The 25,380-nt window shown below is 55.5% G+C and overlaps 4 long non-coding RNA genes across 4 annotated transcripts; all 4 read left to right on the top strand.

Moving 5' to 3' along the window:
• Nucleotides 1–255: 255 nt before the first annotated feature.
• LOC128804459 (uncharacterized) lies at nt 256–624 on the top strand. The gene is made up of 3 exons (XR_008436080.1): nt 256–328; nt 409–436; nt 537–624. It is a non-coding gene; the product is annotated as an uncharacterized LOC128804459 (long non-coding RNA).
• A 6,128-nt stretch (nt 625–6,752) lies between these two features.
• LOC128804463 (uncharacterized) lies at nt 6,753–7,121 on the top strand. Its single transcript, XR_008436084.1, has 3 exons — nt 6,753–6,825; nt 6,906–6,933; nt 7,034–7,121. It is a non-coding gene; the product is annotated as an uncharacterized LOC128804463 (long non-coding RNA).
• A 9,457-nt stretch (nt 7,122–16,578) lies between these two features.
• On the top strand, nt 16,579–16,947 carry LOC128804464 (uncharacterized). Its single transcript, XR_008436085.1, has 3 exons — nt 16,579–16,651; nt 16,732–16,759; nt 16,860–16,947. It is a non-coding gene; the product is annotated as an uncharacterized LOC128804464 (long non-coding RNA).
• A 1,275-nt stretch (nt 16,948–18,222) lies between these two features.
• Nucleotides 18,223–18,591, top strand: LOC128804460 (uncharacterized). Its single transcript, XR_008436081.1, has 3 exons — nt 18,223–18,295; nt 18,376–18,403; nt 18,504–18,591. It is a non-coding gene; the product is annotated as an uncharacterized LOC128804460 (long non-coding RNA).
• The last annotated feature ends 6,789 nt before the right edge of the window (nt 18,592–25,380 follow it).

Below are 25,380 nucleotides of genomic sequence, written 5' to 3'. Positions count from 1 at the left end.
TTCTTCTCGCTCAGAGCTTTCTCCCCCTGTTGTGTCCCCTTGTTTGTCTTGTTCTGTGTCACGGGTGTCTGGGTATTTGGCCTGGAGCTGCTCTGCCCTGCTGCATAGCCTGGTGTAGGTCTAGAATGGGGCGTGTCCTGGGGCCTGGAAATTTGTAATGTGGGGTGTATTTGGACTCTAGATGGGATCTGTAGATTGATGAAGGCTATCTGGAGCTGTTAAGTTACCCTGCAGTGCTCTGACTTTTGTGCTAACGTTCTTTCAGACGCAGCCAGATGGAATCCGTGGCAGAGGGCCCCGTCCCGGGTGAGGGGGGTCCCCCGAGAAGGTCAGTCACCGTTTGTCTTTGCAGGGGGAGTATAAATGGTGCCTCTGTATTACAGCTATTTTCTTTGTTGTTATTTTTAGGAACTAAAGCCAGATACTAGCGGTCAAGGTAAGTGGGTAAGGTGAGCGGTGGCAGGCAGCAGTTGTTCTTGCTCCGGTCTCAATTCCCGGTGCAGCTCTTAGGCTCCGTTCTTGTTTGCGTGCTCTAGGCGGTCCGCTCGTATTACGCCGAGACCCCCCTCAGCAACGGGGCCGCAGACCCCCGCTTCGTCACTCTCGTGGGAATTCGGGAAGCAGTGCACGGAACTGTGATGAAGGCTTGATCTTTGTCGTTTGAAGGTGTCACCCGGGGAGCCTTCAGGAGCGGCCGAGGAGTTGCTGTAGGTCGGGGAGCTAGGGAGGAGGAGCCGGGGTCCACTTGAGTTTCAGCAATGCCACGTCACCTCGTCTCCTCTTCACCCAGGCAGACCCTGCCGCGAGGGCATCGGCCTCCGGGCGCGGCCAGATGAGGCGGACGTTCTTAGGAGAATGGTGAGTAGCAGAATTGTTATTGGTTATTGGCCGCTGTGCAGCTAAGATCCTGCAGTGATGTTTGGTGTTCTTGATTGTAGCTGAGCAAGGGGCCACAGTCGGTGACTCTAGGAGACTGCCAGCGGGCGAGGCGGCCTTCCTCGGCACCGGACGTGGATTCTCGTCCCCGGACGTCCGAGAGATAAGTCGAGGGCTGGGACCCTGAGAGGGGATGGAAGCGAGGCGCTGGGAGGGCTTTTGGAGGCAGCTTTGGAGATGGGGGTGGCCCTTTAGGCCACATAAAGGAAAAGCCTCACAGTGCTGAAGTGCTCAGGGCAGAGCAGTGCCGGTGCACGGTGTGTCACTTGTCTGTCGTGCCTTCTGTGTCTTTTGCCTTAGTCCTTTGAGGGGCTTATCGGAAGCCCGGGCGTCCATCTTAGCATCTCTCATCTCTGTGTTCCTCGGCCCCGTGCTGATTCCTTCTCGCCTTTGGCTCGGGAGCCCGGACAGGCATCAGAGTAGCATCCGGTCAGATGTCTTTTGAGGTCTTGTTCTGGGCTGTTCTCGACAGCTGTGATTTGTGACAATAGTGACGGCAAGGATGCGTTCTAGCAGATTAGGACTCGTAGCGATGCGGAGATCCGTAGAGCATTCTGACGCTAGGGTTCTCGGGCATCCTTCTCTGCCTTGCTTGGAATAGGTCATTCAGTTAGCATCTTGTTCCTGCAGGGTTCTCTGAGCCTTAGAGGCTCGCCATCAGTCTCAGCTAGGTCATCTCATTCTGCAGTCTCTGGCTCCCTGAGGGCATTCTTCTCGCTCAGAGCTTTCTCCCCCTGTTGTGTCCCCTTGTTTGTCTTGTTCTGTGTCACGGGTGTCTGGGTATTTGGCCTGGAGCTGCTCTGCCCTGCTGCATAGCCTGGTGTAGGTCTAGAATGGGGCGTGTCCTGGGGCCTGGAAATTTGTAATGTGGGGTGTATTTGAACTCTAGATGGGATCTGTAGATTGATGAAGGCTATCTGGAGCTGTTAAGTTATCCTGCAGTGCTCTGACTTTTGTCCTAACGTTCTTTCAGACGCAGCCAGATGGAATCCGTGGCAGAGGGCCCCGTCCCGGGTGAGGGGGGTCCCCCGAGAAGGTCAGTCACCGTTTGTCTTTGCAGGGGGAGTATAAATGGTGCCTCTGTATTACAGCTATTTTCTTTGTTGTTATTTTTAGGAACTAAAGCCAGATACTAGCGGTCAAGGTAAGTGGGTAAGGTGAGCGGTGGCAGGCAGCAGTTGTTCTTGCTCCGGTCTCAATTCCCGGTGCAGCTCTTAGGCTCCGTTCTTGTTTGCGTGCTCTAGGCGGTCCGCTCGTCTTACGCCGAGACCCCCCTCAGCAACGGGGCCGCAGACCCGCTTCGTCACTCTCGTGGGAATTCGGGAAGCAGTGCACGGATCTGTGATGAAGGCTTGATCTTTGTCATTTGAAGGTGTCACCTGGGGAGCCTTCAGGAGCGGCCGAGGAGGAGCCGGGGTCCACTCGAGTTTCAGCAATGCCACGTCACCTCGTCTCCTCTTCACCCAGGCAGACCCTGCCGCGAGGGCATCGGCCTCCGGGCGCGGCCAGATGAGGCGGACGTTCTTAGGAGAATGGTGAGTAGCAGAATTGTTATTGGTTATTGGCCGCTGTGCAGCTAAGATCCTGCAGTGATGTTTGGTGTTCTTGATTGTAGCTGAGCAAGGGGCCACAGTCGGTGACTCTAGGAGACTGCCAGCGGGCGAGGCGGCCTTCCTCGGCACCGGACGTGGATTCTCGTCCCCGGACGTCCGAGAGATAAGTCGAGGGCTGGGACCCTGAGAGGGGATGGAAGCGAGGTGCTGGGAGGGCTTTTGGAGGCAGCTTTGGAGATGGGGGTGGCCCTTTAGGCCACATAAAGGAAAAGCCTCACAGTGCTGAAGTGCTCAGGGCAGAGCAGTGCCGGTGCACGGTGTGTCACTTGTCTGTCGTGCCTTCTGTGTCTTTTGCCTTAGTCCTTTGAGGGGCTTATCGGAAGCCCGGGCGTCCATCTTAGCATCTCTCATCTCTGTGTTCCTCGGCCCCGTGCTGATTCCTTCTCGCCTTTGGCTCGGGAGCCCGGACAGGCATCAGAGTAGCATCCGGTCAGATGTCTTTTGAGGTCTTGTTCTGGGCTGTTCTCGACAGCTGTGATTTGTGACAATAGTGACGGCAAGGATGCGTTCTAGCAGATTAGGACTCGTAGCGATGCGGAGATCCGTAGAGCATTCTGACGCTAGGGTTCTCGGGCATCCTTCTCTGCCTTGCTTGGAATAGGTCATTCAGTTAGCATCTTGTTCCTGCAGGGTTCTCTGAGCCTTAGAGGCTCGCCATCAGTCTCAGCTAGGTCATCTCATTCTGCAGTCTCTGGCTCCCTGAGGGCATTCTTCTCGCTCAGAGCTTTCTCCCCCTGTTGTGTCCCCTTGTTTGTCTTGTTCTGTGTCACGGGTGTCTGGGTATTTGGCCTGGAGCTGCTCTGCCCTGCTGCATAGCCTGGTGTAGGTCTAGAATGGGGCGTGTCCTGGGGCCTGGAAATTTGTAATGTGGGGTGTATTTGAACTCTAGATGGGATCTGTAGATTGATGAAGGCTATCTGGAGCTGTTAAGTTATCCTGCAGTGCTCTGACTTTTGTCCTAACGTTCTTTCAGACGCAGCCAGATGGAATCCGCGGCAGAGGGCCTCGTCCCGGGTGAGGGGGGTCCCCCGAGAAGGTCAGTCACCGTTTGTCTTTGCAGGGGGAGTATAAATGGTGCCTCTGTATTACAGCTATTTTCTTTGTTGTTATTTTTAGGAACTAAAGCCAGATACTAGCAGTCAAGGTAAGTGGGCAAGGTGAGCAGTGAGCGGTGGCAGGCAGTAGTTGTTCTTGCTCCGGTCTCAATTCCCGGTGCAGCTCTTAGGCTCCGTTCTTGTTTGCGTGCTCTAGGCGGTCCGCTCGTCTTACGCCGAGACCCCCCTCAGCAACGGGGCCGCAGACCCGCTTCGTCACTCTCGTGGGAATTCGGGAAGCAGTGCACGGATCTGTGATGAAGGCTTGATCTTTGTCATTTGAAGGTGTCACCTGGGGAGCCTTCAGGAGCGGCCGAGGAGGAGCCGGGGTCCACTCGAGTTTCAGCAATGCCATGTCACCTCGTCTCCTCTTCACCCAGGCAGACCCTGCCGCGAGGGCATCGGCCTCCGGGCGCGGCCAGATGAGGCGGACGTTCTTAGGAGAATGGTGAGTAGCAGAATTGTTATTGGTTATTGGCCGCTGTGCAGCTAAGATCCTGCAGTGATGTTTGGTGTTCTTGATTGTAGCTGAGCAAGGGGCCACAGTCGGTGACTCTAGGAGACTGCCAGCGGGCGAGGCGGCCTTCCTCGGCACCGGACGTGGATTCTCGTCCCCGGACGTCCGAGAGATAAGTCGAGGGCTGGGACCCTGAGAGGGGATGGAAGCGAGGCGCTGGGAGGGCTTTTGGAGGCAGCTTTGGAGATGGGGGTGGCCCTTTAGGCCACATAAAGGAAAAGCCTCACAGTGCTGAAGTGCTCAGGGCAGAGCAGTGCCGGTGCACGGTGTGTCACTTGTCTGTCGTGCCTTCTGTGTCTTTTGCCTTAGTCCTTTGAGGGGCTTATCGGAAGCCCGGGCGTCCATCTTTGCATCTTTCATCTCTGTGTTCCTCGGCCTCGTGCTGATTCCTTCTTGCCTTTGGCTCGGGAGCCCGGACAGGCATCAGAGTAGCATCCGGTCAGATGTCTTTTGAGGTCTTGTTCTGGGCTGTTCTCGACAGCTGTGATTTGTGACAATAGTGACGGCAAGGATGCGTTCTAGCAGATTAGGACTCGTAGCGATGCGGAGATCCGTAGAGCATTCTGACGCTAGGGTTCTCGGGCATCCTTCTCTGCCTTGCTTGGAATAGGTCATTCAGTTAGCATCTTGTTCCTGCAGGGTTCTCTGAGCCTTAGAGGCTCGCCATCAGTCTCAGCTAGGTCATCTCATTCTGCAGTCTCTGGCTCCCTGAGGGCATTCTTCTCGCTCAGAGCTTTCTCCCCCTGTTGTGTCCCCTTGTTTGTCTTGTTCTGTGTCACGGGTGTCTGGGTATTTGGCCTGGAGCTGCTCTGCCCTGCTGCATAGCCTGGTGTAGGTCTAGAATGGGGCGTGTCCTGGGGCCTGGAAATTTGTAATGTGGGGTGTATTTGAACTCTAGATGGGATCTGTAGATTGATGAAGGCTATCTGGAGCTGTTAAGTTATCCTGCAGTGCTCTGACTTTTGTCCTAACGTTCTTTCAGACGCAGCCAGATGGAATCCGCGGCAGAGGGCCTCGTCCCGGGTGAGGGGGGTCCCCCGAGAAGGTCAGTCACCGTTTGTCTTTGCAGGGGGAGTATAAATGGTGCCTCTGTATTACAGCTATTTTCTTTGTTGTTATTTTTAGGAACTAAAGCCAGATACTAGCAGTCAAGGTAAGTGGGCAAGGTGAGCAGTGAGCGGTGGCAGGCAGTAGTTGTTCTTGCTCCGGTCTCAATTCCCGGTGCAGCTCTTAGGCTCCGTTCTTGTTTGCGTGCTCTAGGCGGTCCGCTCGTCTTACGCCGAGACCCCCCTCAGCAACGGGGCCGCAGACCCGCTTCGTCACTCTCGTGGGAATTCGGGAAGCAGTGCACGGATCTGTGATGAAGGCTTGATCTTTGTCATTTGAAGGTGTCACCTGGGGAGCCTTCAGGAGCGGCCGAGGAGGAGCCGGGGTCCACTCGAGTTTCAGCAATGCCATGTCACCTCGTCTCCTCTTCACCCAGGCAGACCCTGCCGCGAGGGCATCGGCCTCCGGGCGCGGCCAGATGAGGCGGACGTTCTTAGGAGAATGGTGAGTAGCAGAATTGTTATTGGTTATTGGCCGCTGTGCAGCTAAGATCCTGCAGTGATGTTTGGTGTTCTTGATTGTAGCTGAGCAAGGGGCCACAGTCGGTGACTCTAGGAGACTGCCAGCGGGCGAGGCGGCCTTCCTCGGCACCGGACGTGGATTCTCGTCCCCGGACGTCCGAGAGATAAGTCGAGGGCTGGGACCCTGAGAGGGGATGGAAGCGAGGCGCTGGGAGGGCTTTTGGAGGCAGCTTTGGAGATGGGGGTGGCCCTTTAGGCCACATAAAGGAAAAGCCTCACAGTGCTGAAGTGCTCAGGGCAGAGCAGTGCCGGTGCACGGTGTGTCACTTGTCTGTCGTGCCTTCTGTGTCTTTTGCCTTAGTCCTTTGAGGGGCTTATCGGAAGCCCGGGCGTCCATCTTTGCATCTTTCATCTCTGTGTTCCTCGGCCTCGTGCTGATTCCTTCTTGCCTTTGGCTCGGGAGCCCGGACAGGCATCAGAGTAGCATCCGGTCAGATGTCTTTTGAGGTCTTGTTCTGGGCTGTTCTCGACAGCTGTGATTTGTGACAATAGTGACGGCAAGGATGCGTTCTAGCAGATTAGGACTCGTAGCGATGCGGAGATCCGTAGAGCATTCTGACGCTAGGGTTCTCGGGCATCCTTCTCTGCCTTGCTTGGAATAGGTCATTCAGTTAGCATCTTGTTCCTGCAGGGTTCTCTGAGCCTTAGAGGCTCGCCATCAGTCTCAGCTAGGTCATCTCATTCTGCAGTCTCTGGCTCCCTGAGGGCATTCTTCTCGCTCAGAGCTTTCTCCCCCTGTTGTGTCCCCTTGTTTGTCTTGTTCTGTGTCACGGGTGTCTGGGTATTTGGCCTGGAGCTGCTCTGCCCTGCTGCATAGCCTGGTGTAGGTCTAGAATGGGGCGTGTCCTGGGGCCTGGAAATTTGTAATGTGGGGTGTATTTGGACTCTAGATGGGATCTGTAGATTGATGAAGGCTATCTGGAGCTGTTAAGTTACCCTGCAGTGCTCTGACTTTTGTGCTAACGTTCTTTCAGACGCAGCCAGATGGAATCCGTGGCAGAGGGCCCCGTCCCGGGTGAGGGGGGTCCCCCGAGAAGGTCAGTCACCGTTTGTCTTTGCAGGGGGAGTATAAATGGTGCCTCTGTATTACAGCTATTTTCTTTGTTGTTATTTTTAGGAACTAAAGCCAGATACTAGCGGTCAAGGTAAGTGGGTAAGGTGAGCGGTGGCAGGCAGCAGTTGTTCTTGCTCCGGTCTCAATTCCCGGTGCAGCTCTTAGGCTCCGTTCTTGTTTGCGTGCTCTAGGCGGTCCGCTCGTATTACGCCGAGACCCCCCTCAGCAACGGGGCCGCAGACCCCCGCTTCGTCACTCTCGTGGGAATTCGGGAAGCAGTGCACGGAACTGTGATGAAGGCTTGATCTTTGTCGTTTGAAGGTGTCACCCGGGGAGCCTTCAGGAGCGGCCGAGGAGTTGCTGTAGGTCGGGGAGCTAGGGAGGAGGAGCCGGGGTCCACTTGAGTTTCAGCAATGCCACGTCACCTCGTCTCCTCTTCACCCAGGCAGACCCTGCCGCGAGGGCATCGGCCTCCGGGCGCGGCCAGATGAGGCGGACGTTCTTAGGAGAATGGTGAGTAGCAGAATTGTTATTGGTTATTGGCCGCTGTGCAGCTAAGATCCTGCAGTGATGTTTGGTGTTCTTGATTGTAGCTGAGCAAGGGGCCACAGTCGGTGACTCTAGGAGACTGCCAGCGGGCGAGGCGGCCTTCCTCGGCACCGGACGTGGATTCTCGTCCCCGGACGTCCGAGAGATAAGTCGAGGGCTGGGACCCTGAGAGGGGATGGAAGCGAGGCGCTGGGAGGGCTTTTGGAGGCAGCTTTGGAGATGGGGGTGGCCCTTTAGGCCACATAAAGGAAAAGCCTCACAGTGCTGAAGTGCTCAGGGCAGAGCAGTGCCGGTGCACGGTGTGTCACTTGTCTGTCGTGCCTTCTGTGTCTTTTGCCTTAGTCCTTTGAGGGGCTTATCGGAAGCCCGGGCGTCCATCTTAGCATCTCTCATCTCTGTGTTCCTCGGCCCCGTGCTGATTCCTTCTCGCCTTTGGCTCGGGAGCCCGGACAGGCATCAGAGTAGCATCCGGTCAGATGTCTTTTGAGGTCTTGTTCTGGGCTGTTCTCGACAGCTGTGATTTGTGACAATAGTGACGGCAAGGATGCGTTCTAGCAGATTAGGACTCGTAGCGATGCGGAGATCCGTAGAGCATTCTGACGCTAGGGTTCTCGGGCATCCTTCTCTGCCTTGCTTGGAATAGGTCATTCAGTTAGCATCTTGTTCCTGCAGGGTTCTCTGAGCCTTAGAGGCTCGCCATCAGTCTCAGCTAGGTCATCTCATTCTGCAGTCTCTGGCTCCCTGAGGGCATTCTTCTCGCTCAGAGCTTTCTCCCCCTGTTGTGTCCCCTTGTTTGTCTTGTTCTGTGTCACGGGTGTCTGGGTATTTGGCCTGGAGCTGCTCTGCCCTGCTGCATAGCCTGGTGTAGGTCTAGAATGGGGCGTGTCCTGGGGCCTGGAAATTTGTAATGTGGGGTGTATTTGAACTCTAGATGGGATCTGTAGATTGATGAAGGCTATCTGGAGCTGTTAAGTTATCCTGCAGTGCTCTGACTTTTGTCCTAACGTTCTTTCAGACGCAGCCAGATGGAATCCGTGGCAGAGGGCCCCGTCCCGGGTGAGGGGGGTCCCCCGAGAAGGTCAGTCACCGTTTGTCTTTGCAGGGGGAGTATAAATGGTGCCTCTGTATTACAGCTATTTTCTTTGTTGTTATTTTTAGGAACTAAAGCCAGATACTAGCAGTCAAGGTAAGTGGGCAAGGTGAGCAGTGAGCGGTGGCAGGCAGCAGTTGTTCTTGCTCCGGTCTCAATTCCCGGTGCAGCTCTTAGGCTCCGTTCTTGTTTGCGTGCTCTAGGCGGTCCGCTCGTCTTACGCCGAGACCCCCCTCAGCAACGGGGCCGCAGACCCGCTTCGTCACTCTCGTGGGAATTCGGGAAGCAGTGCACGGATCTGTGATGAAGGCTTGATCTTTGTCATTTGAAGGTGTCACCTGGGGAGCCTTCAGGAGCGGCCGAGGAGGAGCCGGGGTCCACTCGAGTTTCAGCAATGCCACGTCACCTCGTCTCCTCTTCACCCAGGCAGACCCTGCCGCGAGGGCATCGGCCTCCGGGCGCGGCCAGATGAGGCGGACGTTCTTAGGAGAATGGTGAGTAGCAGAATTGTTATTGGTTATTGGCCGCTGTGCAGCTAAGATCCTGCAGTGATGTTTGGTGTTCTTGATTGTAGCTGAGCAAGGGGCCACAGTCGGTGACTCTAGGAGACTGCCAGCGGGCGAGGCGGCCTTCCTCGGCACCGGACGTGGATTCTCGCCCCCGGACGTCCGAGAGATAAGTCGAGGGCTGGGACCCTGAGAGGGGATGGAAGCGAGGTGCTGGGAGGGCTTTTGGAGGCAGCTTTGGAGATGGGGGTGGCCCTTTAGGCCACATAAAGGAAAAGCCTCACAGTGCTGAAGTGCTCAGGGCAGAGCAGTGCCGGTGCACGGTGTGTCACTTGTCTGTCGTGCCTTCTGTGTCTTTTGCCTTAGTCCTTTGAGGGGCTTATCGGAAGCCCGGGCGTCCATCTTAGCATCTCTCATCTCTGTGTTCCTCGGCCCCGTGCTGATTCCTTCTCGCCTTTGGCTCGGGAGCCCGGACAGGCATCAGAGTAGCATCCGGTCAGATGTCTTTTGAGGTCTTGTTCTGGGCTGTTCTCGACAGCTGTGATTTGTGACAATAGTGACGGCAAGGATGCGTTCTAGCAGATTAGGACTCGTAGCGATGCGGAGATCCGTAGAGCATTCTGACGCTAGGGTTCTCGGGCATCCTTCTCTGCCTTGCTTGGAATAGGTCATTCAGTTAGCATCTTGTTCCTGCAGGGTTCTCTGAGCCTTAGAGGCTCGCCATCAGTCTCAGCTAGGTCATCTCATTCTGCAGTCTCTGGCTCCCTGAGGGCATTCTTCTCGCTCAGAGCTTTCTCCCCCTGTTGTGTCCCCTTGTTTGTCTTGTTCTGTGTCACGGGTGTCTGGGTATTTGGCCTGGAGCTGCTCTGCCCTGCTGCATAGCCTGGTGTAGGTCTAGAATGGGGCGTGTCCTGGGGCCTGGAAATTTGTAATGTGGGGTGTATTTGAACTCTAGATGGGATCTGTAGATTGATGAAGGCTATCTGGAGCTGTTAAGTTATCCTGCAGTGCTCTGACTTTTGTCCTAACGTTCTTTCAGACGCAGCCAGATGGAATCCGTGGCAGAGGGCCCCGTCCCGGGTGAGGGGGGTCCCCCGAGAAGGTCAGTCACCGTTTGTCTTTGCAGGGGGAGTATAAATGGTGCCTCTGTATTACAGCTATTTTCTTTGTTGTTATTTTTAGGAACTAAAGCCAGATACTAGCAGTCAAGGTAAGTGGGCAAGGTGAGCAGTGAGCGGTGGCAGGCAGCAGTTGTTCTTGCTCCGGTCTCAATTCCCGGTGCAGCTCTTAGGCTCCGTTCTTGTTTGCGTGCTCTAGGCGGTCCGCTCGTCTTACGCCGAGACCCCCCTCAGCAACGGGGCCGCAGACCCGCTTCGTCACTCTCGTGGGAATTCGGGAAGCAGTGCACGGATCTGTGATGAAGGCTTGATCTTTGTCATTTGAAGGTGTCACCTGGGGAGCCTTCAGGAGCGGCCGAGGAGTTGCTGTAAGTCGGGGAGCTAGGGAGGAGGAGCCGGGGTCCACTCGAGTTTCAGCAATGCCACGTCACCTCGTCTCCTCTTCACCCAGGCAGACCCTGCCGCGAGGGCATCGGCCTCCGGGCGCGGCCAGATGAGGCGGACGTTCTTAGGAGAATGGTGAGTAGCAGAATTGTTATTGGTTATTGGCCGCTGTGCAGCTAAGATCCTGCAGTGATGTTTGGTGTTCTTGATTGTAGCTGAGCAAGGGGCCACAGTCGGTGACTCTAGGAGACTGCCAGCGGGCGAGGCGGCCTTCCTCGGCACCGGACGTGGATTCTCGTCCCCGGACGTCCGAGAGATAAGTCGAGGGCTGGGACCCTGAGAGGGGATGGAAGCGAGGCGCTGGGAGGGCTTTTGGAGGCAGCTTTGGAGATGGGGGTGGCCCTTTAGGCCACATAAAGGAAAAGCCTCACAGTGCTGAAGTGCTCAGGGCAGAGCAGTGCCGGTGCACGGTGTGTCACTTGTCTGTCGTGCCTTCTGTGTCTTTTGCCTTAGTCCTTTGAGGGGCTTATCGGAAGCCCGGGCGTCCATCTTTGCATCTTTCATCTCTGTGTTCCTCGGCCCCGTGCTGATTCCTTCTTGCCTTTGGCTCGGGAGCCCGGACAGGCATCAGAGTAGCATCCGGTCAGATGTCTTTTGAGGTCTTGTTCTGGGCTGTTCTCGACAGCTGTGATTTGTGACAATAGTGACGGCAAGGATGCGTTCTAGCAGATTAGGACTCGTAGCGATGCGGAGATCCGTAGAGCATTCTGACGCTAGGGTTCTCGGGCATCCTTCTCTGCCTTGCTTGGAATAGGTCATTCAGTTAGCATCTTGTTCCTGCAGGGTTCTCTGAGCTTTAGAGGCTCGCCATCAGTCTCAGCTAGGTCATCTCATTCTGCAGTCTCTGGCTCCCTGAGGGCATTCTTCTCGCTCAGAGCTTTCTCCCCCTGTTGTGTCCCCTTGTTTGTCTTGTTCTGTGTCACGGGTGTCTGGGTATTTGGCCTGGAGCTGCTCTGCCCTGCTGCATAGCCTGGTGTAGGTCTAGAATGGGGCGTGTCCTGGGGCCTGGAAATTTGTAATGTGGGGTGTATTTGAACTCTAGATGGGATCTGTAGATTGATGAAGGCTATCTGGAGCTGTTAAGTTATCCTGCAGTGCTCTGACTTTTGTCCTAACGTTCTTTCAGACGCAGCCAGATGGAATCCGTGGCAGAGGGCCTCGTCCCGGGTGAGGGGGGTCCCCCGAGAAGGTCAGTCACCGTTTGTCTTTGCAGGGGGAGTATAAATGGTGCCTCTGTATTACAGCTATTTTCTTTGTTGTTATTTTTAGGAACTAAAGCCAGATACTAGCAGTCAAGGTAAGTGGGCAAGGTGAGCAGTGAGCGGTGGCAGGCAGCAGTTGTTCTTGCTCCGGTCTCAATTCCCGGTGCAGCTCTTAGGCTCCGTTCTTGTTTGCGTGCTCTAGGCGGTCCGCTCGTCTTACGCCTAGACCCCCCTCAGCAACGGGGCCACAGACCCGCTTCGTCACTCTCGTGGGAATTCGGGAAGCAGTGCACGGATCTGTGATGAAGGCTTGATCTTTGTCATTTGAAGGTGTCACCTGGGGAGCCTTCAGGAGCGGCCGAGGAGGAGCCGGGGTCCACTCGAGTTTCAGCAATGCCACGTCACCTCGTCTCCTCTTCACCCAGGCAGACCCTGCCGCGAGGGCATCGGCCTCCGGGCGCGGCCAGATGAGGCGGACGTTCTTAGGAGAATGGTGAGTAGCAGAATTGTTATTGGTTATTGGCCGCTGTGCAGCTAAGATCCTGCAGTGATGTTTGGTGTTCTTGATTGTAGCTGAGCAAGGGGCCACAGTCGGTGACTCTAGGAGACTGCCAGCGGGCGAGGCGGCCTTCCTCGGCACCGGACGTGGATTCTCGTCCCCGGACGTCCGAGAGATAAGTCGAGGGCTGGGACCCTGAGAGGGGATGGAAGCGAGGTGCTGGGAGGGCTTTTGGAGGCAGCTTTGGAGATGGGGGTGGCCCTTTAGGCCACATAAAGGAAAAGCCTCACAGTGCTGAAGTGCTCAGGGCAGAGCAGTGCCGGTGCACGGTGTGTCACTTGTCTGTCGTGCCTTCTGTGTCTTTTGCCTTAGTCCTTTGAGGGGCTTATCGGAAGCCCGGGCGTCCATCTTTGCATCTTTCATCTCTGTGTTCCTCGGCCCCGTGCTGATTCCTTCTTGCCTTTGGCTCGGGAGCCCGGACAGGCATCAGAGTAGCATCCGGTCAGATGTCTTTTGAGGTCTTGTTCTGGGCTGTTCTCGACAGCTGTGATTTGTGACAATAGTGACGGCAAGGATGCGTTCTAGCAGATTAGGACTCGTAGCGATGCGGAGATCCGTAGAGCATTCTGACGCTAGGGTTCTCGGGCATCCTTCTCTGCCTTGCTTGGAATAGGTCATTCAGTTAGCATCTTGTTCCTGCAGGGTTCTCTGAGCCTTAGAGGCTCGCCATCAGTCTCAGCTAGGTCATCTCATTCTGCAGTCTCTGGCTCCCTGAGGGCATTCTTCTCGCTCAGAGCTTTCTCCCCCTGTTGTGTCCCCTTGTTTGTCTTGTTCTGTGTCACGGGTGTCTGGGTATTTGGCCTGGAGCTGCTCTGCCCTGCTGCATAGCCTGGTGTAGGTCTAGAATGGGGCGTGTCCTGGGGCCTGGAAATTTGTAATGTGGGGTGTATTTGAACTCTAGATGGGATCTGTAGATTGATGAAGGCTATCTGGAGCTGTTAAGTTATCCTGCAGTGCTCTGACTTTTGTCCTAACGTTCTTTCAGACGCAGCCAGATGGAATCCGTGGCAGAGGGCCCCGTCCCGGGTGAGGGGGGTCCCCCGAGAAGGTCAGTCACCGTTTGTCTTTGCAGGGGGAGTATAAATGGTGCCTCTGTATTACAGCTATTTTCTTTGTTGTTATTTTTAGGAACTAAAGCCAGATACTAGCAGTCAAGGTAAGTGGGCAAGGTGAGCAGTGAGCGGTGGCAGGCAGCAGTTGTTCTTGCTCCGGTCTCAATTCCCGGTGCAGCTCTTAGGCTCCGTTCTTGTTTGCGTGCTCTAGGCGGTCCGCTCGTCTTACGCCGAGACCCCCCTCAGCAACGGGGCCGCAGACCCGCTTCGTCACTCTCGTGGGAATTCGGGAAGCAGTGCACGGATCTGTGATGAAGGCTTGATCTTTGTCATTTGAAGGTGTCACCTGGGGAGCCTTCAGGAGCGGCCGAGGAGTTGCTGTAAGTCGGGGAGCTAGGGAGGAGGAGCCGGGGTCCACTCGAGTTTCAGCAATGCCACGTCACCTCGTCTCCTCTTCACCCAGGCAGACCCTGCCGCGAGGGCATCGGCCTCCGGGCGCGGCCAGATGAGGCGGACGTTCTTAGGAGAATGGTGAGTAGCAGAATTGTTATTGGTTATTGGCCGCTGTGCAGCTAAGATCCTGCAGTGATGTTTGGTGTTCTTGATTGTAGCTGAGCAAGGGGCCACAGTCGGTGACTCTAGGAGACTGCCAGCGGGCGAGGCGGCCTTCCTCGGCACCGGACGTGGATTCTCGTCCCCGGACGTCCGAGAGATAAGTCGAGGGCTGGGACCCTGAGAGGGGATGGAAGCGAGGCGCTGGGAGGGCTTTTGGAGGCAGCTTTGGAGATGGGGGTGGCCCTTTAGGCCACATAAAGGAAAAGCCTCACAGTGCTGAAGTGCTCAGGGCAGAGCAGTGCCGGTGCACGGTGTGTCACTTGTCTGTCGTGCCTTCTGTGTCTTTTGCCTTAGTCCTTTGAGGGGCTTATCGGAAGCCCGGGCGTCCATCTTTGCATCTTTCATCTCTGTGTTCCTCGGCCCCGTGCTGATTCCTTCTTGCCTTTGGCTCGGGAGCCCGGACAGGCATCAGAGTAGCATCCGGTCAGATGTCTTTTGAGGTCTTGTTCTGGGCTGTTCTCGACAGCTGTGATTTGTGACAATAGTGACGGCAAGGATGCGTTCTAGCAGATTAGGACTCGTAGCGATGCGGAGATCCGTAGAGCATTCTGACGCTAGGGTTCTCGGGCATCCTTCTCTGCCTTGCTTGGAATAGGTCATTCAGTTAGCATCTTGTTCCTGCAGGGTTCTCTGAGCCTTAGAGGCTCGCCATCAGTCTCAGCTAGGTCATCTCATTCTGCAGTCTCTGGCTCCCTGAGGGCATTCTTCTCGCTCAGAGCTTTCTCCCCCTGTTGTGTCCCCTTGTTTGTCTTGTTCTGTGTCACGGGTGTCTGGGTATTTGGCCTGGAGCTGCTCTGCCCTGCTGCATAGCCTGGTGTAGGTCTAGAATGGGGCGTGTCCTGGGGCCTGGAAATTTGTAATGTGGGGTGTATTTGGACTCTAGATGGGATCTGTAGATTGATGAAGGCTATCTGGAGCTGTTAAGTTATCCTGCAGTGCTCTGACTTTTGTCCTAACGTTCTTTCAGACGCAGCCAGATGGAATCCGTGGCAGAGGGCCCCGTCCCGGGTGAGGGGGGTCCCCCGAGAAGGTCAGTCACCGTTTGTCTTTGCAGGGGGAGTATAAATGGTGCCTCTGTATTACAGCTATTTTCTTTGTTGTTATTTTTAGGAACTAAAGCCAGATACTAGCGGTCAAGGTAAGTGGGTAAGGTGAGCGGTGGCAGGCAGCAGTTGTTCTTGCTCCGGTCTCAATTCCCGGTGCAGCTCTTAGGCTCCGTTCTTGTTTGTGTGCTCTAGGCGGTCCGCTCGTCTTACGCCGAGACCCCCCTCAGCAACGGGGCCGCAGACCCCCGCTTCGTCACTCTCGTGGGAATTCGGGAAGCAGTGCACGGAACTGTGATGAAGGCTTGATCTTTGTCGTTTGAAGGTGTCACCCGGGGAGCCTTCAGGAGCGGCCGAGGAGTTGCTGTAGGTCGGGGAGCTAGGGAGGAGGAGCCGGGGTCCACTCGAGTTTCAGCAATGCCACGTCACCTCGTCTCCTCTTCACCCAGGCAGACCCTGCCGCGAGGGCATCGGCCTCCGGGCGCGGCCAGATGAGGCGGACGTTCTTAGGAGAATGGTGAGTAGCAGAATTGTTATTGGTTATTGGCCGCTGTGCAGCTAAGATCCTGCAGTGATGTTTGGTGTTCTTGATTGTAGCTGAGCAAGGGGCCACAGTCGGTGACTCTAGGAGACTGCCAGCGGGCGAGGCGGCCTTCCTCGGCACCGGACGTGGATTCTCGTCCCCGGACGTCCGAGAGATAAGTCGAGGGCTGGGACCCTGAGAGGGGATGGAAGCGAGGCGCTGGGAGGGCTTTTGGAGGCAGCTTTGGAGATGGGGGTGGCCCTTTAGGCCACATAAAGGAAAAGCCTCACAGTGCTGAAGTGCTCAGGGCAGAGCAGTGCCGGTGCACGGTGTGTCACTTGTCTGTCGTGCCTTCTGTGTCTTTTGCCTTAGTCCTTTGAGGGGCTTATCGGAAGCCCGGGCGTCCATCTTTGCATCTTTCATCTCTGTGTTCCTCGGCCCCGTGCTGATTCCTTCTTGCCTTTGGCTCGGGAGCCCGGACAGGCATCAGAGTAGCATCCGGTCAGATGTCTTTTGAGGTCTTGTTCTGGGCTGTTCTCGACAGCTGTGATTTGTGACAATAGTGACGGCAAGGATGCGTTCTAGCAGATTAGGACTCGTAGCGATGCGGAGATCCGTAGAGCATTCTGACGCTAGGGTTCTCGGGCATCCTTCTCTGCCTTGCTTGGAATAGGTCATTCAGTTAGCATCTTGTTCCTGCAGGGTTCTCTGAGCCTTAGAGGCTCGCCATCAGTCTCAGCTAGGTCATCTCATTCTGCAGTCTCTGGCTCCCTGAGGGCATTCTTCTCGCTCAGAGCTTTCTCCCCCTGTTGTGTCCCCTTGTTTGTCTTGTTCTGTGTCACGGGTGTCTGGGTATTTGGCCTGGAGCTGCTCTGCCCTGCTGCATAGCCTGGTGTAGGTCTAGAATGGGGCGTGTCCTGGGGCCTGGAAATTTGTAATGTGGGGTGTATTTGGACTCTAGATGGGATCTGTAGATTGATGAAGGCTATCTGGAGCTGTTAAGTTACCCTGCAGTGCTCTGACTTTTGTGCTAACGTTCTTTCAGACGCAGCCAGATGGAATCCGTGGCAGAGGGCCCCGTCCCGGGTGAGGGGGGTCCCCCGAGAAGGTCAGTCACCGTTTGTCTTTGCAGGGGGAGTATAAATGGTGCCTCTGTATTACAGCTATTTTCTTTGTTGTTATTTTTAGGAACTAAAGCCAGATACTAGCGGTCAAGGTAAGTGGGTAAGGTGAGCGGTGGCAGGCAGCAGTTGTTCTTGCTCCGGTCTCAATTCCCGGTGCAGCTCTTAGGCTCCGTTCTTGTTTGCGTGCTCTAGGCGGTCCGCTCGTATTACGCCGAGACCCCCCTCAGCAACGGGGCCGCAGACCCCCGCTTCGTCACTCTCGTGGGAATTCGGGAAGCAGTGCACGGAACTGTGATGAAGGCTTGATCTTTGTCGTTTGAAGGTGTCACCCGGGGAGCCTTCAGGAGCGGCCGAGGAGTTGCTGTAGGTCGGGGAGCTAGGGAGGAGGAGCCGGGGTCCACTCGAGTTTCAGCAATGCCACGTCACCTCGTCTCCTCTTCACCCAGGCAGACCCTGCCGCGAGGGCATCGGCCTCCGGGCGCGGCCAGATGAGGCGGACGTTCTTAGGAGAATGGTGAGTAGCAGAATTGTTATTGGTTATTGGCCGCTGTGCAGCTAAGATCCTGCAGTGATGTTTGGTGTTCTTGATTGTAGCTGAGCAAGGGGCCACAGTCGGTGACTCTAGGAGACTGCCAGCGGGCGAGGCGGCCTTCCTCGGCACCGGACGTGGATTCTCGTCCCCGGACGTCCGAGAGATAAGTCGAGGGCTGGGACCCTGAGAGGGGATGGAAGCGAGGCGCTGGGAGGGCTTTTGGAGGCAGCTTTGGAGATGGGGGTGGCCCTTTAGGCCACATAAAGGAAAAGCCTCACAGTGCTGAAGTGCTCAGGGCAGAGCAGTGCCGGTGCACGGTGTGTCACTCGTCTGTCGTGCCCTCTGTGTCTTTTGCCTTAGTCCTTTGAGGGGCTTATCGGAAGCCCGGGCGTCCATCTTTGCATCTTTCATCTCTGTGTTCCTCGGCCCCGTGCTGATTCCTTCTTGCCTTTGGCTCGGGAGCCCGGACAGGCATCAGAGTAGCATCCGGTCAGATGTCTTTTGAGGTCTTGTTCTGGGCTGTTCTCGACAGCTGTGATTTGTGACAATAGTGACGGCAAGGATGCGTTCTAGCAGATTAGGACTCGTAGCGATGCGGAGATCCGTAGAGCATTCTGACGCTAGGGTTCTCGGGCATCCTTCTCTGCCTTGCTTGGAATAGGTCATTCAGTTAGCATCTTGTTCCTGCAGGGTTCTCTGAGCCTTAGAGGCTCGCCATCAGTCTCAGCTAGGTCATCTCATTCTGCAGTCTCTGGCTCCCTGAGGGCATTCTTCTCGCTCAGAGCTTTCTCCCCCTGTTGTGTCCCCTTGTTTGTCTTGTTCTGTGTCACGGGTGTCTGGGTATTTGGCCTGGAGCTGCTCTGCCCTGCTGCATAGCCTGGTGTAGGTCTAGAATGGGGCGTGTCCTGGGGCCTGGAAATTTGTAATGTGGGGTGTATTTGGACTCTAGATGGGATCTGTAGATTGATGAAGGCTATCTGGAGCTGTTAAGTTACCCTGCAGTGCTCTGACTTTTGTGCTAACGTTCTTTCAGACGCAGCCAGATGGAATCCGTGGCAGAGGGCCCCGTCCCGGGTGAGGGGGGTCCCCCGAGAAGGTCAGTCACCGTTTGTCTTTGCAGGGGGAGTATAAATGGTGCCTCTGTATTACAGCTATTTTCTTTGTTGTTATTTTTAGGAACTAAAGCCAGATACTAGCGGTCAAGGTAAGTGGGTAAGGTGAGCGGTGGCAGGCAGCAGTTGTTCTTGCTCCGGTCTCAATTCCCGGTGCAGCTCTTAGGCTCCGTTCTTGTTTGCGTGCTCTAGGCGGTCCGCTCGTATTACGCCGAGACCCCCCTCAGCAACGGGGCCGCAGACCCCCGCTTCGTCACTCTCGTGGGAATTCGGGAAGCAGTGCACGGAACTGTGATGAAGGCTTGATCTTTGTCGTTTGAAGGTGTCACCCGGGGAGCCTTCAGGAGCGGCCGAGGAGTTGCTGTAGGTCGGGGAGCTAGGGAGGAGGAGCCGGGGTCCACTCGAGTTTCAGCAATGCCACGTCACCTCGTCTCCTCTTCACCCAGGCAGACCCTGCCGCGAGGGCATCGGCCTCCGGGCGCGGCCAGATGAGGCGGACGTTCTTAGGAGAATGGTGAGTAGCAGAATTGTTATTGGTTATTGGCCGCTGTGCAGCTAAGATCCTGCAGTGATGTTTGGTGTTCTTGATTGTAGCTGAGCAAGGGGCCACAGTCGGTGACTCTAGGAGACTGCCAGCGGGCGAGGCGGCCTTCCTCGGCACCGGACGTGGATTCTCGTCCCCGGACGTCCGAGAGATAAGTCGAGGGCTGGGACCCTGAGAGGGGATGGAAGCGAGGCGCTGGGAGGGCTTTTGGAGGCAGCTTTGGAGATGGGGGTGGCCCTTTAGGCCACATAAAGGAAAAGCCTCACAGTGCTGAAGTGCTCAGGGCAGAGCAGTGCCGGTGCACGGTGTGTCACTTGTCTGTCGTGCCTTCTGTGTCTTTTGCCTTAGTCCTTTGAGGGGCTTATCGGAAGCCCGGGCGTCCATCTTTGCATCTTTCATCTCTGTGTTCCTCGGCCCCGTGCTGATTCCTTCTTGCCTTTGGCTCGGGAGCCCGGACAGGCATCAGAGTAGCATCCGGTCAGATGTCTTTTGAGGTCTTGTTCTGGGCTGTTCTCGACAGCTGTGATTTGTGACAATAGTGACGGCAAGGATGCGTTCTAGCAGATTAGGACTCGTAGCGATGCGGAGATCCGTAGAGCATTCTGACGCTAGGGTTCTCGGGCATCCTTCTCTGCCTTGCTTGGAATAGGTCATTCAGTTAGCATCTTGTTCCTGCAGGGTTCTCTGAGCCTTAGAGGCTCGCCATCAGTCTCAGCTAGGTCATCTCATTCTGCAGTCTCTGGCTCCCTGAGGGCATTCTTCTCGCTCAGAGCTTTCTCCCCCTGTTGTGTCCCCTTGTTTGTCTTGTTCTGTGTCACGGGTGTCTGGGTATTTGGCCTGGAGCTGCTCTGCCCTGCTGCATAGCCTGGTGTAGGTCTAGAATGGGGCGTGTCCTGGGGCCTGGAAATTTGTAATGTGGGGTGTATTTGAACTCTAGATGGGATCTGTAGATTGACGAAGGCTATCTGGAGCTGTTAAGTTATCCTGCAGTGCTCTGACTTTTGTCCTAACGTTCTTTCAGACGCAGCCAGATGGAATCCGTGGCAGAGGGCCTCGTCCCGGGTGAGGGGGGTCCCCCGAGAAGGTCAGTCACCGTTTGTCTTTGCAGGGGGAGTATAAATGGTGCCTCTGTATTACAGCTATTTTCTTTGTTGTTATTTTTAGGAACTAAAGCCAGATACTAGCAGTCAAGGTAAGTGGGCAAGGTGAGCAGTGAGCGGTGGCAGGCAGCAGTTGTTCTTGCTCCGGTCTCAATTCCCGGTGCAGCTCTTAGGCTCCGTTCTTGTTTGCGTGCTCTAGGCGGTCCGCTCGTCTTACGCCGAGACCCCCCTCAGCAACGGGGCCGCAGACCCGCTTCGTCACTCTCGTGGGAATTCGGGAAGCAGTGCACGGATCTGTGATGAAGGCTTGATCTTTGTCATTTGAAGGTGTCACCTGGGGAGCCTTCAGGAGCGGCCGAGGAGGAGCCGGGGTCCACTCGAGTTTCAGCAATGCCACGTCACCTCGTCTCCTCTTCACCCAGGCAGACCCTGCCGCGAGGGCATCGGCCTCCGGGCGCGGCCAGATGAGGCGGACGTTCTTAGGAGAATGGTGAGTAGCAGAATTGTTATTGGTTATTGGCCGCTGTGCAGCTAAGATCCTGCAGTGATGTTTGGTGTTCTTGATTGTAGCTGAGCAAGGGGCCACAGTCGGTGACTCTAGGAGACTGCCAGCGGGCGAGGCGGCCTTCCTCGGCACCGGACGTGGATTCTCGTCCCCGGACGTCCGAGAGATAAGTCGAGGGCTGGGACCCTGAGAGGGGATGGAAGCGAGGCGCTGGGAGGGCTTTTGGAGGCAGCTTTGGAGATGGGGGTGGCCCTTTAGGCCACATAAAGGAAAAGCCTCACAGTGCTGAAGTGCTCAGGGCAGAGCAGTGCCGGTGCACGGTGTGTCACTCGTCTGTCGTGCCCTCTGTGTCTTTTGCCTTAGTCCTTTGAGGGGCTTATCGGAAGCCCGGGCGTCCATCTTTGCATCTTTCATCTCTGTGTTCCTCGGCCCCGTGCTGATTCCTTCTTGCCTTTGGCTCGGGAGCCCGGACAGGCATCAGAGTAGCATCCGGTCAGATGTCTTTTGAGGTCTTGTTCTGGGCTGTTCTCGACAGCTGTGATTTGTGACAATAGTGACGGCAAGGATGCGTTCTAGCAGATTAGGACTCGTAGCGATGCGGAGATCCGTAGAGCATTCTGACGCTAGGGTTCTCGGGCATCCTTCTCTGCCTTGCTTGGAATAGGTCATTCAGTTAGCATCTTGTTCCTGCAGGGTTCTCTGAGCCTTAGAGGCTCGCCATCAGTCTCAGCTAGGTCATCTCATTCTGCAGTCTCTGGCTCCCTGAGGGCATTCTTCTCGCTCAGAGCTTTCTCCCCCTGTTGTGTCCCCTTGTTTGTCTTGTTCTGTGTCACGGGTGTCTGGGTATTTGGCCTGGAGCTGCTCTGCCCTGCTGCATAGCCTGGTGTAGGTCTAGAATGGGGCGTGTCCTGGGGCCTGGAAATTTGTAATGTGGGGTGTATTTGGACTCTAGATGGGATCTGTAGATTGATGAAGGCTATCTGGAGCTGTTAAGTTACCCTGCAGTGCTCTGACTTTTGTGCTAACGTTCTTTCAGACGCAGCCAGATGGAATCCGTGGCAGAGGGCCCCGTCCCGGGTGAGGGGGGTCCCCCGAGAAGGTCAGTCACCGTTTGTCTTTGCAGGGGGAGTATAAATGGTGCCTCTGTATTACAGCTATTTTCTTTGTTGTTATTTTTAGGAACTAAAGCCAGATACTAGCGGTCAAGGTAAGTGGGTAAGGTGAGCGGTGGCAGGCAGCAGTTGTTCTTGCTCCGGTCTCAATTCCCGGTGCAGCTCTTAGGCTCCGTTCTTGTTTGCGTGCTCTGTCACAGTGAGTCCACGTCCGCAAGTGGCCAATGGACCCCCGGTTTCGCTTCTATGGGAATTGATATTGTGAACTAAATTTTTGTTGTAGTTTTTGGGTATTTTTGGTTATTTTTGATGTATTATTGTTTTAAATTTTAGGTGTTATATTTTGAGATAACTTCCTTGTGGTTTCTTTTTGTTAAGTTTTTCTTTTTTTTTTTTTTGAATGTAAGTGTTATACTTGGATTTTTTTAAATGTTTTTTGTAATTTGTAGTTTTGTAGTTTAGTTGTAATTTGGTATAAGAGTGTATAGCTGTTATTTTAAATGTATGGTATGTGGAGGAATTTTTGTATTTACTCTGTGAATTCTGTGAGGGATAAAGGTTAGTTGTGAAGAGGTATACTTAACATGGCATTTAGAAAATAGATTTTTAGGATTGGTGACCAATAAACATATTGTATTTGGATGGGTGGTTTTAGTGTTGCTTATGTTTTGTTTTGGTTGTGGAACTCTTTATCTTGGTGGTGTTTTTTTTTTTTTTTTTTTTGGTTTGTTTTTTTTTTTTTACTACTTTACATAAGGTTTGACATAGTGAGTAGGACACTTGTGTGGTCTATTTTTTGTAGAAACCTAAGTATATCTTCAGGTTATAAAGTTTACGGGACTACTTTCTTGACTTCTTACCAAATCTTTTTTAGGGGAACTTTTTTATACTCTGATTTTGAAATCAATGAAGAAAAATGAGAAAACGCAAGAGGTAGATAAGTTTTTTTCTTCTAGGACAAAAAGGGTTTAACATAGAAACTGCTTGGTCTAATCTGGCGTGGGGGGTTTCCGTGCGACTGTCCGGCCGGCCGCGGGGTTCGGCATCAGGAGAGCCCCGAGCTGTGCGCGCTGCACGGGAGGCGGCGCCGCCCCCAGGGAGTGGAACCGATCCAAGCTGAGCCTGACCGAGCCGAGTTGATCCGAACGCAGCGAGCGGCAGCGAGTTCAGCCGAGCCGAGCTACGCCGAAGAGGCGAATCCAGCCGAGTTTGGCCAATAATAGCCGAGTCTAACCGAGCCGAGCTCTGCCGAGCGCAGCACTCCGAGCAGGGCTGGGCGCCGGGGCGGGCTCGTGGTGGACAGGCGCTCTGTGAGGCTTCCCCTCCTATCCCTCTCTCTACTCCTCCTTCCTCCTCCCCGTATTTCTCCTCTTCTCTCTCTCTTTCCCCCATTTCCCGCTCTGCCCAAAGCCAGCTCCTTTCTCTTCCTTTTTGGCATCCCCTCTCCCTTTCCCGCTACGCTTCCCTCTTTCTCCCCATATTACTGTTCTTTGTCCCCCAGACCCTCCCCTCCTCTCCCTCCTAAACTCCACCCCCCACTGCCTTCACGTCCTTCCTGTCCCGTCCCTATCCCGCTCCTCCGTTCTATTCCTCTTCTCTCCCTCCTCTGTGCACCGTCCCTCTTCCCCGCTCCCGGCCTTTCCCTTGCCCTCCCGCTTTCCTCCACAGCCCGACCTCCCTCCCTCCCTACCCTTTCTCATGCCCTGCTAGCCCTCCTCTCTTCCCGTCGCCCCGTTCCTTCTTTCCCCGCAGCCGCGGGGCCGGGGGCGCCGGAGAATAAAGCCCAGAGGGCCGGAGCCCGGCGGCCCCGGGCCCTTGCGGGAGTCTCCGCACGGGGCCGGAGGCTCTCGGCGGATCCCCCCGTGCCGGTCAAACCCCGCCCGGCCCCGCCGGACCTGCGGCTTTGCCGGCATCGCGCTGAGAGCGGCCCCCGCTCGGTGCCGTGCCGTCCGTGCCGCGTCCCCGCCGTCTCTGCCGCTCCCTCTCTCTGCCCCTCGCCCGTGACAGCGAGGCTGGGCAGGAGCTTCGACCCTTCTGGGGGCTGCCCCCCTTTCTTGTTGCGGCAGAGTCCCTTTCGGGGGGGATGTACATGTGGAAAGGGATGGAAGCAAGTGCTGGGCTGCTGTCCAGGGCAGTTAGACTCGTTCTGTGCCTTCTTTGGCGGCCAGGAAAAGGGGGTGAAGATTCGGGGCTCTGGTGTCATTTGGGGCACCCCAAGGTCCCTAGGAGGGGGAGGCATACTGCGGTGGAGGAGCAGGTGGGTGGCGAATGAGGGGGGGTCATGCCGGGTGCCGTCCCCCAGAGGGACCCAATGCTGCCCCAAAATGCACAGGGAGGGGGGTGTGTAGAATACTAAATTCTGGCAAGTGTTTCGTTTTTATAGGTATTGCTAAAGAATAGGAATTTATTGCTAAATTCATTTGGAAAGAAACCCAGAGCAGCCCCAGGTGTGAGCTTTGAGAATGAGGACGGGGGCGGCTCCTACCGCAGGCTATTTTAGGGAAAGGGTTTGCCTCAGGTCCCTTTTGCATGGAGCTGCTGGAGCAGAGGGGTTTATGGGGAGCTCCGGGGGCTGTCTCATGGAAGGACGGTGGGAGCTTCTGACAGGGTCTGGGGGAGCACCTGGATACGTGGAGCATTGCTCAAGGGAGGTGCCGAGGGACAAACCTTTGTGCCGGGAAGTTGCAGCCAAACACGTAAGCCGGTGTGGATTTGTAGCAGGGACTTTTCTCCTTTCCCTTTTAAGTTTCATCTTGCAATCACTTTCTGCTGCCCCGGAAAAAAAAAAAAAAAAGGGCTTTTGAGGACAAAAGAAATTCAAATTGAGAGAAGCGACTTCTCTTCCATTATTGTCTGTTTGAACTGGGAGGGATCCTCCTTCACTTGTGCTTTTGAGGGTACTGATTGAAGGAAAACCTGCCTTTTCCACGGTGTTAGGGGTATCACAGGGGTGACTGGGGATCCTTGTGTTGTATTTTAAATGGAAGGGGAAAAATATTGTTGTCGTATGATGGGTTTAATCTGAGGCTAGCCCCTCCATTTTCATCTGCCTAAGTTTTCAACTGAGGGGGCAGCCCTGTTGTCCGTCCTTGTAAAGGGTTTGGATTGAGGTTAAAATCCCCCTTTTACCATCATTTGAGTAAAACCCCTTTTCCTGCTATTATAGGGGATGAAATTGATGGGGAGAACTCATTTATTTGCCCTTGTTGAAGTGAGGTGAGCACTTGAGTGTGGCGTCAGTTTTGCGGGTTCAGTTGAAGGAAGCTGCAGCTCTCGCAGTGTTTGAAGGGTTGATATCGGGGTGTGCCGCTGCATTTGAGGGCGCTTCTTCTGCCCCTGGCCCGGCACCAAAGGTTCCGGCGCGGGAGCTGCTGGCGTTGCCTGGGGAGCTGCCGAGGTGGAAGGGGACTTGGGCGCGGCCGGGCTGGCGCGGGACTGCCGGAGCCGCGCCGGAGCGAGGCGTGCGGAGCCGAGGGGAGCTTTGCCGGGCCGGCGGGCGGGAGAGGCGGCGCGGGCGCTGCGCCGATGCCGGCCGGTGCCGGCCGCCCCGTCCGCTCAGGGCGCGGGGCTCGGGCGCCGCCGGGGCCCCCTGGGCCCGGTGCCGGCCCCGCCGGGCAGGGGGAGCGGGCGGGGGGCTCCCGGCGCGGCGCCGCCTCTGCCTGCCGCAGGAGCCGCTTTCCTGCCGGGAGCCGCGCTCCGCCCGGTGCTGGGAGCGCGGCTTTTCATTTTCCGAAGGTCCTTGGTGTAGCGGTTTGGAGGTGGTTCTTAGGAATTGATTGTATCGTTTTCTTTTTTTTGTAGTTGGCGT

This window comes from Vidua macroura, chromosome 3, assembly GCF_024509145.1.
Source record: "Vidua macroura isolate BioBank_ID:100142 chromosome 3, ASM2450914v1, whole genome shotgun sequence".
Taxonomy (NCBI): domain Eukaryota; kingdom Metazoa; phylum Chordata; class Aves; order Passeriformes; family Viduidae; genus Vidua; species Vidua macroura.
This window is presented reverse-complemented; position numbering and strand designations above follow the sequence as displayed.